This window comes from Oncorhynchus gorbuscha, linkage group LG23 (assembly GCF_021184085.1).
Source record: "Oncorhynchus gorbuscha isolate QuinsamMale2020 ecotype Even-year linkage group LG23, OgorEven_v1.0, whole genome shotgun sequence".
In the NCBI taxonomy this organism is placed as follows: Eukaryota; Metazoa; Chordata; class Actinopteri; order Salmoniformes; family Salmonidae; genus Oncorhynchus; species Oncorhynchus gorbuscha.
Genome location: NC_060195.1, coordinates 67,869,444 through 67,882,254, shown reverse-complemented (window position 1 = coordinate 67,882,254; position 12,811 = coordinate 67,869,444). Strand labels below are relative to the sequence as shown.

General features: G+C 46.0%; 1 protein-coding gene across 1 annotated transcript in view; it reads left to right on the top strand.

Moving 5' to 3' along the window:
• The first annotated feature begins 233 nt into the window (after positions 1-233).
• Positions 234-12,811, top strand: part of LOC124010813 (filamin A-interacting protein 1-like) — a 96,795-nt gene continuing 84,217 nt past the window's right edge. Inside the window, exon 1 of the mRNA XM_046323493.1 lies at positions 234-565. The gene's annotated coding sequence lies outside the window, so the exon portion shown is untranslated. The remainder of the gene's footprint in view (positions 566-12,811) is intronic.

Below are 12,811 nucleotides of genomic sequence, written 5' to 3'. Positions count from 1 at the left end.
TGTGTGTGTGTGTGTGTGTGTGTGTGTGTGTGTGTGTGTGTGTGTGTGTGTCATTAGGGGTAGGTTAAATTTAGCAGCGAGGCAGATATCTACATGCCAGGTTCTATCTGTACCTTTACCCTCTCCCTCCCTCTCTCTCTCCTTCCCTCCCTCCCTCTCTCTCTCCTTCCCTCCCTCTCTAGCTCTCCTTCTCTCCCTCCCCAGTCATTTCTCTCCACTGCACCACACTGTCCTTCTATCCAGTCCTCTATCACAGCAGCGTCTCATTCCCCCTCTTTCTGTCTCTCTCTCTCCCAGGCGCGCTCCCTCTCTCTGTCAGCATTGGCGGGAGAGTGATTCACCCCCCTCCTCCTCCCCCATCGCTCTAACTGGATTGTACAGACAGAGGCAAGCTGAGGACACAGGAGAGGAGAAAAAGGGCTTGATCAGGGAAGGAAGACGTGGAAACACTACACACTGGATAACATTTCCTCTCTCATTTCCTGCTACAGAGCAACACAGTGACACTGCAGCAGTAGCAGCAAGCAGCGGTCTGGACTACAGCTTTGACTCACCGCTCTCTGAGGTAAGACTGGTTGTCAGCTACACACTGCAGCTAAACCCAGAGAAGGAGGTCAAACTACATGGACTTCTCTCTCTGTACCCATGACAACCCTCTTTGTCTACAGTATTTCATTCAGTTTATCATGTGCATTCTGCAGTGTATGGAGACAGGCTGGTGTTGGGAGGGTGTTGCTGTGACGGTGTTGTGGCTAATCAGACAGGGCAGGTAGACTGCACGAAGGGAACATGTCGTGACCACATAGACCACTCTGCTCACTGTTGTATTCTCAGTGAGGTCAGCTGAGGGAGTTGGTTTACAGATCCACTATCAATCCTATTGACTCCTGTTGATTTGACATCTTTGCATCATTACTGATGTTTTGGGTGCATATCTGCATGAGTATTGATGTTGTGTTTGTGTATCTGGATAGAATATTGTACTGAAAAAAAGGTGCTGTCTAGAACCGAAAGGGTTCTTTGGCTGTCCCCATAGCGTATCCCATTGAAGAACCCTTTTGGTTCCAGGTGTAACCCTTTTGGGTTCCATCTAGAACCATTTCCACAGATGGTTCTACATGGAACCCAAAAGGGTTCTACCTGGAACCAAAAATGGTTATCCAATGGGGACAGCTGGAAAACCCTTTTGGAACCCTTTTTTCTAAGAGTCAGTTTCCAGTCAAACATAATCCCATGTGATTGACTGCAGCTATTATGAACATATTTATCGATTGTCAACTGAGAAGTGCAGGAAGTATTTACCACCTATTCCACTGGGCAATAGTGACGTTAAGTTCTGATTATGTTCTAGTCAATTTCCTTACCACACATCAAAGACAAAGATCAACAAAGCTGGCCTATGGATGTTCTACACTGAAGTGGTACAGTGACAGCAGCAGGGTATTTCCTAAGGGCAGCGGGTCCAGGCTCAGGGCCCTGTGCGTCTCAGATCCCCAGGGGGCTGTGGGGGATATGGAGAGGCTGAGCCAGATGGGGTTATCAGGCCTTCACCTAGCAGCTCCGTTTTGAACGTGTCGCCCCAGAGCAGGGAGAGGGAGGCGGATGCCTGGCCGTCATCAATACATTTTTAGCAGCGACCAGATTCTTCTGGCTGTGGATCAGACTGGCGCAAACATGGCGCCCAAAGCAAGCCCCTCTGTGTTTGGTCGTCATTTCTCAAGCTAGAGCAGATCATTCCCACGTTTAGAGTAGCTCATTTAGTGGGTACAGTATGGTCAATATGTGACCCAAGAAGAGTTGGTCGTTCAGGGTTCCTAACCTAAAGACCATTAGAGCTCCTTCAACATTGTTTACATTTATGTTATCAATTCCCAGGAGGCTCCAGGGTTTGGCATGGCAACCCTACAGTGGTAAAGCACATTGGATGTTTGTGTAACATGAAAAGGACCACATCATCTTCGGTGACAGTACAGACCTTTTAGGTTGATCCCTCTTGCCTTAAGTGTGAACATTAACCATCACCAAATCATTCGGCGTCAACGCCTACCTTTCTCCTCGTGGACATACTTTCTATAGTTCAGACATTTATGTCAATCCCTCTAGTGTTAAAGTCTGAACATTTAGTGTCACCAAGGCATTCAGGAAACAAACAGCTATGGTGTTAGTCAGTGACTGCCTCTCCCCTCGTCTAACCTGCTAACTGTAGTTCAGAACTTTATGTCAATCCCTCCAGCGTTGAGTCTGAACATTAGAGGTCATCAATCCATGCATAAAACAGGAATGGTCTGTGTCTGTCTTCCTTAATCTATAACCTGCCGAAGCTCCATGCTCTTCTCTAGACATGCCCCTGATAAGCCCAACACTAAACCTAAACCCAACACTAATCTGTGCTGTAAGCAAATATTTGACCTGACAGAAGGACACCCAGCAATGCTCCATATGAACTTTTAAAAGGCCTGAGACCCAACAGAGTGGTTTGTGAGTCCAAGCGACAGGCTAACACAACCAGGCCTGACCTGAAATACTTTAAGAAATGAGGAGATGGGAAACGTCATTGGATTCATATTAACGACCATTGTGTATGTTGCCCGTATGTTGTCAATGGACCGTGCGGTGCATTCTGGGTACAATCCCACAAGGAATGCCCTCCTTCAAGGAGTCAGTGGGAGTCAATTGGGCACCAGCTCCAAAATCCAACATTAGCATGAATTACGTGAACAAGAAGCACAACATTACAAATATTTTCTGAGATGGGAGATAATTAACCTGTTCTCTGTAATATCATATAGCTTTGAAATCGTGACATTTCATACTTTGGAGGACAATAGGCAGGTTTCTCGACTCATACCTTCATACCACCTTTTAGAAGGGAATGCTTGACGATTAGCTTACCAACTGCATGACAACATGAACCTGATTGGTTGACAGTCTGCTGGGTGGGGCAGCATAGTACTTTCCTCTATTCATTGGCCAATGAGTTTCCCATCTCATTTCTTAAAGTATTTCTGACATGGCGTGGCCTGTCCGTGGTGCCTGCCTCCTCAGGCGTTGTAATCTGACTGTAAGCCTGGGATGTGGTGAGACAGCTAGGGCCTAGGGAGGATCTGAGAGTGTGTGGATGTGGTGAGACAGCTAAGGCCTAGGGAGGGTCTGAGAGTGTGTGGATGTGGTGTGGCAGCTAGGGCCTAGGGAGGGTCTGAGGGTGTGTGGATGTGGTGTGGCAGCTAGGGCCTAGGGAGGGTCTGAGGGTGTGTGGATGTGGTGTGGCAGCTAGGGCCTAGGGAGGCTCTGACAGTGTGTGTATGCCAGTGGCTGGTAAAACTTTAAATCAAAGATCGGGCTCATAGTAATGGAACAGTATCAAACCGTCATTAATATGAGCTGCCCTCCCCTCACCAGCCTCCACTGTGTATGCCCAGGTTACATGTGAAGTCCCAGTAGGAGTGTACAGTATGTGTGGGATGAACAAGGGAGACAGGGGGGTGAGGAGAGAGGGATCAAGGAACAGCTGAGTCAGCAGACCCCAGGGATTTGGGCTTATAAATTCCATTGGGCCATTTGTGCAGAGTGATGGATTGGATGGGGTACTGATGCAGTGTTGAGCCCATGGTTACCGTAGAGATTGTTACCTTGGTTTGGCACTAGCATGCTCTGCCGTCCGGTTCCTTCAGTGTGATTGACAGTTTGGGGGAAGTGGGGCAGTAATCAGTACATCAGACTGACAAGCATTAGTCACACCTCCTGCTGTCTAGAGCTAGAGGGGAATTGGGTTAGTGATCTGTTTACCTTCAGAGTTGTGTGTGTGTGTGTGTGTGTGTGTGTGTGTGTGTGTGTGTGTGTGTGTGTGTGTGTGTGTGTGTGTGTGTGTGTGTGTGTGTGTGTGTGTGTGTGTGTGTGTGTGTGTGTGTGTGTGTGTGTGTGTGTGTGTGTGTGTGTGTGTGTGTGTGTGTGTGTGTGCGTCCGTGCAGGTATCAAATGAATACATGAACAGGTACAGCTGATGCTGCTGTGAGGCCAGATATGAAGCCATGTCTGCAGGCAGTGAGATCTTCCCGTTACTGCCACCATCATTCTGTCTCATTAACATGTGCTGTGAGGCCGTGGCCCCTAATACCAACCATGGCTGTAGACTCCTCCCTTCTTCCCCTCAGCCAAATCCCTTCACTAAGGGTTTAAGGGGGGCTGGCCAGGGTGTTTGCCAGGCTTCATCAACACTTCATCTGTCTCCTCATGACAGTAGTTGGATTCTGCAGTAACACTTCTTTGGCCCCAATTGCAGATGAACTGAAACCACACAGGGAGTTTCTTCAGAAAGTTGACACAGGTGTTGACTGCATTAAAACCGACATACCCCACAAGCTGCCCCTCCTACTGCTGTGGACATTGATAATGTGCATGCAGGCTTTTGTTCCAGCTTAGCACAACCACAACCACACCTACGGTACCAGTAAAAAGTTTGGATACACCTACTCATTCAAGGGTTTTTCTTTATTTTTACTATTTTCTACATGATTCCATGTGTTATTTCATCATTTTGATGTCTTCACTAATATTCTACAATGTAGAAAATAGTAAAAAATTATTATAATAATCTTTGAACGAGTAGGTGAGTCCAAACTTTTGACTGGTACTGTAATTCAATAAATCCAATAGCACCAAGACCTGGACTCACTGAACCCAGTGTGTTAGTGCTGGACCAGGTCTTGTGGTTTGTCCATCATGTGGTCTGAGGGAGGCCATGGAGGGGGCTGGTCAGATAGACAGGGGCTAGAGAGGGGCCAGGTTTGAGATGGGGGCTGGTCAGAGAGACAGGGGCTAGAGAGGGGCCAGGATTGAGACGGGGGCTGGTCAGAGAGATGGGGGCTAGAGAGAGGGCCAGGGTTGAGATGGGGGCTGATCAGAGAGATGGGGGCTAGAGAGGGGCCGGGGTTGAGATGGGGGCTGGTCAAAGAGACAGTGGCTAGAGAGGGGGGCTGGTCAGAGAGATGGGGGCTAGAGAGGGTCCGGGGTTGAGATGGGGGATGGTCAGAGAGACATTGTTTAGAGAGGGGGCTGAGATGGGGGATGGTTCAAAGAGACAGTTGCTAGAGAGGGGGTTGAGATGGGGGATGGTCAAAGAGACAGTGGCTAGAGAGGGGGTTGAGATGGGGGATGGTCAGAGAGACAGTGGCTAGAGAGGGGGTTGAGATGGGGGATGGTCAAAGAGACAGTGGCTAGAGAGGGGGTTGAGATGGGGGATGGTCAGAGAGACAGTGGCTAGAGAGGGGTTGAGATGGGGGATGGTCAAAGAGACAGTGGCTAGAGAGGGGGCTGAGATGGGGGATGGTCAGAGAGACAGTGGCTAGAGAGGGGGTTGAGATGGGGGATGGTCAGAGAGACAGTGGCTAGAGAGGGGGCTGAGATGGGGGATGGTCAAAGAGACAGTGGCTAGAGAGGGGGCTGAGATGGGGGATGGTCAAAGAGACAGTGGCTAGAGAGGGGGTTGAGATGGGGGATGGTCAAAGAGACAGTGGCTAGAGAGGGGGCTGAGATGGGGGATGGTTGAAAGAGACAGTGGCTAGAGAGGGGGTTGAGATGGGGGATGGTTCAAAGAGACAGTGGCTAGATAGGGGTTGAGATGGGGGATGGTCAAAGAGACAGTGGCTAGAGAGGGGGTTGAGATGGGGGCTGGTCAGAGAGACAGGGGCTAGAGAGGGGCCAGGATTGAGACGGGGGCTGGTCAGAGAGATGGGAGCTAGAGAGAGGGCCAGGGTTGAGATGGGGGCTGGTCAGAGAGATGGGGGCTAGAGAGGGGCCGGGGTTGAGATGGGGGCTGGTCAAAGAGACAGTGGCTAGAGAGGTGGGGCTGGTCAGAGAGATGGGGGCTAGAGAGGGTCCGGGGTTGAGATGGGGGATGGTCAGAGAGACAGTGGCTAGAGAGGGGGTTGAGATGGGGGATGGTCAGAGAGACAGTGGCTAGAGAGGGGGTTGAGATGGGGGATGGTCAGAGAGACAGTGGCTAGAGAGGGGGTTGAGATGGGGGATGGTCAGAGAGACAGTGGCTAGAGAGGGGGTTGAGATGGGGGCTGTAGCGGGGTTGACCAGTGCCAGTGGGACTCGAGCCAAGCACATGTAGCTCCCCAAAGAGCAGCGAGGTTGCTTCCTTTTTAGACCAGGTATCCTGTTTCCTCACAGAATGCCACTGGTGTAGTCTCTGAGAAAAGAGCTCCCTCTCTCTCTCATATATATATATATATATATCCGAAGAGAAATTCTAATGTTGTTCACCCCCACATCCCCTCCTCCTTCTGCCTGCCAGCCAACGTGGCTAAATATCAGCATGTTTATTTTTAATCCTCTATTTGTCATTTAGAATCACAGCATAGCTTCAAGCTGCACTGCAGTCATTGAATCTGTGGGTTGAAGGAGAATTCAGAGCTGTAGGGACTTTTCTCTCCCCAGTTAGAGAATATGTAGGGAGGCAGAGAAGTGAGTTGTTTACTAGTCCCTCTTGAGACCTTCTGGCCTAGCTACCAGAGTGACCATGAGCTCTGTCAAAACAAGCCTGCACTGCAGTATTTACACAGTTCAACATTCCTTTTTCCCTACAATCAAGTCAAATCACACAGTGGCCTTTGGGTAGTGCGCTGTAAAAACAGCTGATAGACTCCTCTCACAGATAGGTAGAAATAGGTACACTCTTAGAAAAAAGTATGCTATCTAGAACCTAAAAGGGTTTTTCGGTTGTCCCCATAGGGGAACCCTTTGAAAGGACTCTTTTTGGTTCCAGGTAAAACCCTATGCGGTTCCATGTAGAACCTTCTGTGGAAAGGGGACAGCCGAAGAACCCTGTTGGAACCCTTTTTTCTAAGATTGTACAGATTTCAGGATGAGACAGGTGTATGTAGGTGTAGTGGTAGTGATCGGGCTCAAGTAAACAAATATACATATTAAATGGTTGGTCTGATTGTATCCTGCTCAGACTCCTAAAGCCACAGAGCAGGCGGGGAGCATTGGCCACTCGCTGCGTCTATACACAGTACATTAGGCCTGGAGTGATGTATGAGTGTCCGTGCTGCATTAGACACTCAGCAGCAGATGAAAAGGCCTCATTTTAATGTCTGAAAGTGCCGTACATGTGGAATCCTATAGCTTTGGTGTTACAGGGTGAATCCCCAGCTTCTAAACTTGTCAGAGGAGGCTGGACCTGCTCAGCCTGAGGTCCAGACGAAGCCTGGTGTGAGACATATTGCTGGTGAGCTAGTGAATAAAGAGGGGATTAGGTTTTAGGCTGATTGGATGAACCATTTCTGGATTGAACATATACAATGCATTCAGAAACTATTCAGACCCCTTCACTTTTTCCACATTTTGTTACATTACAGCCTTATTGTAAAATTGATGAAATTGATTTTCCCCCTTCATCAATCTACACACAAGACCCCATAATGACAAAGCAAAAATTGATTTTTAGACATTTTTGCGAATTTATAAAAAATAAAAACACAGAAATATGTTATTTACATAAGTATTCAGACCCTTTGCTATAAGATTCAAATCTGAGTTCAGGTGCATCCTGTTTCCATTGATCATCCTTGAGATGTTTCTACAACTTGATTGGAGTCCACATGGGGTAAATTCAATTGATTTGACATGGTCTGTAACGGCAGACACCTGTCTATCTAAGGTCCCACAGTTGACAGTGCATGTCAGAGCATTAACCAAGCCATGAGGTCGAAGGATTGGATAAGACGGCACAAGTACTGGGTTCCCTGCTAAATGTGAGCTAGTGAAAGAATACAAGGTCATTGAGTTCCAATTGGTTAAAAACGGCCCCACTGGTTGCAGTGGCCCTTGTTGTTGTCCCGTCTATGACATCACGTAGCTAGGGACGGTCATACTAAAAATGACAGAGAGCGTATCTTGTCACAGCCACACCTTGTGCCACTCTGGAACTCATCAAATGTCAGGAGCAATTATCAGGCTATTTTCTCCCCCTAGAACATGTTTCCCTCAACCGTTCCCTCCTTATTTAAGGCTACTGATTGACTGAGGCATGTTACAAACACAGCACTGGATATGAGCTCTGGCCTCCAGGATACAGCATGGTGCTGTGTCAGGCTGGCATGGGGCCCAGTACTGAGCTACCCATGAGGTGTGAGGAGGGTACAGTACACCGTCTGTCTGTCATATAGTCCAGTTAGACCTTATAACAGGCTTAAGCTATGGTCCAATCTCTCTTAGACTGCAGCTTTTCTCCACATCGTCTTTCACTCAGGATACCAGTAAAGGAAGTAGGGCACAGTGGTGTGGAACACTCAGATAGAACTATATTTAGTAGAACAGACGTGGCTCTATTACATGTAGAGTAAGGAATCTTGTCAGTTCTTTTTTTGACATGTCTACCTGAATGTGTTCCTGCTGGGTGGTTTTGGTAGTTAGGGGCTCGCTGTTGGTAGCTGTTTTGTTTATTTGGTTCCTCATTAGCCTTTGCAGAAGCAGCATCTACTCTTCCTGGGGTCCACAGCTATATCAATACCACAACAGATCACTTAGATCTACAGCCATGCTTCGCCAGCTAATCATTGCCAGGAATAATCAACCTGGGCCCGGTTTCCCAAAAGTGTTGGCATTTAGGCTTATGAGCGTTTTAACGATGCATCTTTCCTACAACGTCCGAAGATGTTAAATAGGTTTCCCAAAATACCACGCAGAGAGAACGTTCGCTAAGTGCGTCATTGAGGCCTGGGTTGATACTGATAGGATCGAAAGGCAACGCTGCTCTCGGATCAGCTTTCTCTATTCAAATCTTACCTTAACATTCTAATTATTCCACAGTACTGACGATGGATAAGCTACTAGAAAGATATTATCACCTATTGCTGCAAATATTAGGCAGCTTATTATAATGCTTACTCTTTAATAATGCACTAAATCAAGATGTGTACATGTTGTTACACATCATGACATATATTGAGACAAATTACAGACAGTAGCATACAAGTATCAAAATAGAACTAAATTGATTGAACGTTAAATGTATTGCAATATGATTTACATAGGCCTATAGCCTACTGTAGGCAACTTTGTATTTGTAGTCAACTTTGTTGTGAAGTTATCAGCAGTCACAGAGAGACAGATAAAACATGGGATTCTATGTTTAGCGGAGATCTTCTGTGTATAAAGTGACTTGGGAGGGCAAAAAAGCATCTAACCACGCACTGTTCACCGGACGTGCTACCTGTCCCAGACCTGCTATTTTCAACTCTCTAGAGACAGCAGGAGTGGTAGAGATACTCTGAATGATCGGCTATGAAAAGCCAACTGACATTTACTCCTGAGGTTCTGACCTGTTGCACACAACCACTGTGATTATTATTATTTAACCCTGCTGGTCATCTATGAACATTGGAACATCTTGGCTATGTTCTGTTATAATCTCCACCCGGCACAGCCAGAAGAGGACTGGCCACTCCTCATAGCCTGGTTCCTCTCTAGGTTTCTTCCTAGGTTTTGGCCTTTCTAGGGAGTTTTTCCTAGCCACCGTGCTTCTACACCTGCATTGCTTGCTGTTTGGGGTTTTAGGCTGGGTTTCTGTACAGCACTTTGAGATATCAGCTGATGTAAGAAGGGCTTTATACATACATTTGATTTGATTTGACTTAGCTTTTCTACTAGTGGTCTGAGGCGGTCGTTAGATTAAGAGCGTTTTCAAGTGCAACTTTAAAAACAATGTTTTTGGGAAACATCCCGGAGATTTAACGATGCTCCTACGATGCTTTTGGAAACCGGGCCCTGATGTTTTCCATCTTAGATTTGTTAGCGTAAAGGTTCAAATCTCCAAACAGGAGACTCCAGCCAGTGTTAGTCAATACATTACGGTCAATACAAATGAGTGGTTTTAAATAGCCGATCAATTCCCTCTTTCCCAGCAAGTCAATCAATGAGGAGATGCTTAATGCTTAACTAATCACCATCAAGGGGGAAGAGTGACATCAATTGTGACCTCGACAGCTGGTCAATGGCCTAATTGGTTACTACCTCAGCCTGCTGTGCTAGCAAATAACAATATGTGTTATTCTTAGTAAAGAGTTCAAAGCTTATTGAACTGATATTGTAGCTGTCCAAATTCTTAGATACATGAGATTTTAGTCTGACAGACAGACAGACAACTACCCTTGAGGGTCTGTTGCCGTGAGCAACAGTGAGCTAAACTGGTTATAAATCAACTATGGATGTTTTCACTGTGTGGCTAACCATTTAGTTTGATTAAAAACACCACATGGATTAAACAGAAACGATTACAATCACAGTGTCAGGCTGGTATATGTACATGTATTTACGTATATGTAAATTACAGATATCAAAATATATGTTTAAACCTGATATGTACATATTTAAATATATGTACAAAAATATATGGACATATTACAAAATTGGCCATTTTCATATACTTCTACATAGAGGTTTATACACTGAGTATACAAAACATTAATAACACCTGCTTTTTCCATGACCAGGTGAATCCAAGTGAAAGCTAGGGTCGGTTATTGATGTCACTTGTTAAATCCACTTCAATCAGTGAAAACGCAACTTTGGAAACCTAATGCTAAGGTACCAGAGGTCAGTGAGACTCGACATTATCATCGGGGTAGAAAACTCTGAGGTGTGTATTTTACACATGCAATTTACAAATAATGTACATATATTTATATGCTAAATACATTTTCCCAATATATTTAAATATATTAGGTATATATATTTAACCCCCCACCCCCTCCCCCGTAGTGGGGCGGATCGAGTGACCCTAATTATAGCAGGCAGCGGGCCGTTGGGCAAGCATGGATTACAGAGAGATCATCCCACCTCAAGTCTGGGCACATAAACACACCTTTATTTAACTAGGCAAGTCAGTAAGAACAAATTCTTATTCACAATGACTGCCTACCAAAAGGCCTCCTGAAGGGTACGGGGGCAGGGATTTAAAAATATATATATACAGTGTATATAAATACACACACATATATATATAGATAGATAGATATATATATATATATATATATATATATACATATACATATATAGATAAATAGATATAGATATATTTACATATAACTATAGGACAGAACACACATCACGACGAGACAACACAACACTACATAAAGAGAGACCTAAGACAGAACATAGCAAGACAGCAACACAACATGACAACAACACGGTAGCAACACAACATGGTAGCAGCACAAAATATGGTACAAACATTATTGGGCACAGACAGTAGCACAAAGGGAAAGAAGGTAGAGACAACAATACATCATGCAAAGCAGCAAGGCTTAATAACGGCAACACGAGCACTGCAACAGCTAGCCCCACTCCAAAAGCTAGCACAGGCTAGGCTAGCCCCACTGGAGCAGCCATCAGAGGCTAGGCTTGACCCACTCCAACAGCCATAGAGCATATATGCGTGAAGGCTAGGCTAGCCCCACTCCAACAGCTAGCAGGGCCGAATTAGCAGCATGGCTAATAGCCATAGCCGCATCTTGCTCAACAAACTATAAACTGTGGGACATGTTAAGGACGAAGCATAGAGATGGTTCACAGTTCTGTGGAGCCATTTCTCTTTTTTTGGGCTTTCATGACTCCTACTGAGCAGAATGAATCCAGTGATATTGTATAATCCCTTGTGGGTATTTTGTATACGCCTGGTGTTTACTGAGAAGGAAGTGACCTTTGCCATTTAACCTAGTTGGCCTCTTCACATATGAGCCTTTCAACTGTGAGGATTGCCTGATAACATAACTGGTCTACATTCCTAGCAGCAATGTGTTCTGTGTTTTTTTTACCTTTATTTTACCAGTTATGTTGACTGAGAACACATTCTCATTTACAGCAATGACCTGGGGAATAGTTACAAGGGAAAGGAGGCAGGATGAATGAGCCAATTGGAAGCTGGGGATGATTAGATAGTCATGATGGTATGAGGTTCAGTTTGGGAATTTAGCCAGGACACCAGGGTTATGTTGATAAAAGGATATTAGAAGGGTGAGCCGGTTAAGGATCGATTCAGACAAGGTGTTAAAATTGTACGACAAGCGACAGTTTATTTCAGAGTGAGAATATCTGGTACACGTAAATACGGCTCTCCCATTCGCTCGCACAGAACAGCAGGAAAAGAGAAAGAGTGAACCGTTACAATACAATTTATACAAAACAAAAAGTAGGTTGATCCTGGGAGATCGGATCTTTGGATTGGTTCAGCTGGGGTGTAGTCTGTAGTCTTCCGCCATTGGCTCAGCTGGGCCGTACGTCACTCTAGAATCCCGCCGTCACATCCGTCACTCTAGAATCCCGCCGTCACACAATGTTCAGCTAAAGGAGACTATGTGTGTGCGCTGGTTTGGCAGTCAGTGTGTAATGTGGGAGCTATCCTGTAGGGGACCCCACAGGCTTTACTGTGAGTTGTAGCCATGTATTTAGCAGTAGGCTGATCACTTGCATAAGAAAATAGCAATTCTTTACAGTTACCACCCCTACTCTTACAATAAGTGTCATGGGATCTTCAGTAACCACAGAGAGACAGGACACCCATTTAACATCCCATCCGAAAGACAGCACCCTACATAGGGCAATGTCCCCAATCACTGCTCTGGGGCACGAGGATATTCTTTTAGACCAGAGGAAAGTGTGCCTCCTACGGCCCCTCCAACACCACCTGGTCTCCCATCCAGGACCAACCCTGCTTAGCTTCAGATGCATGCCAGCAGTGGGATGGATGCAGGGTGTATGGGATGCAGGGCAGGGTGTATGGGATGCAGGGCAGGGTGTATGGTAT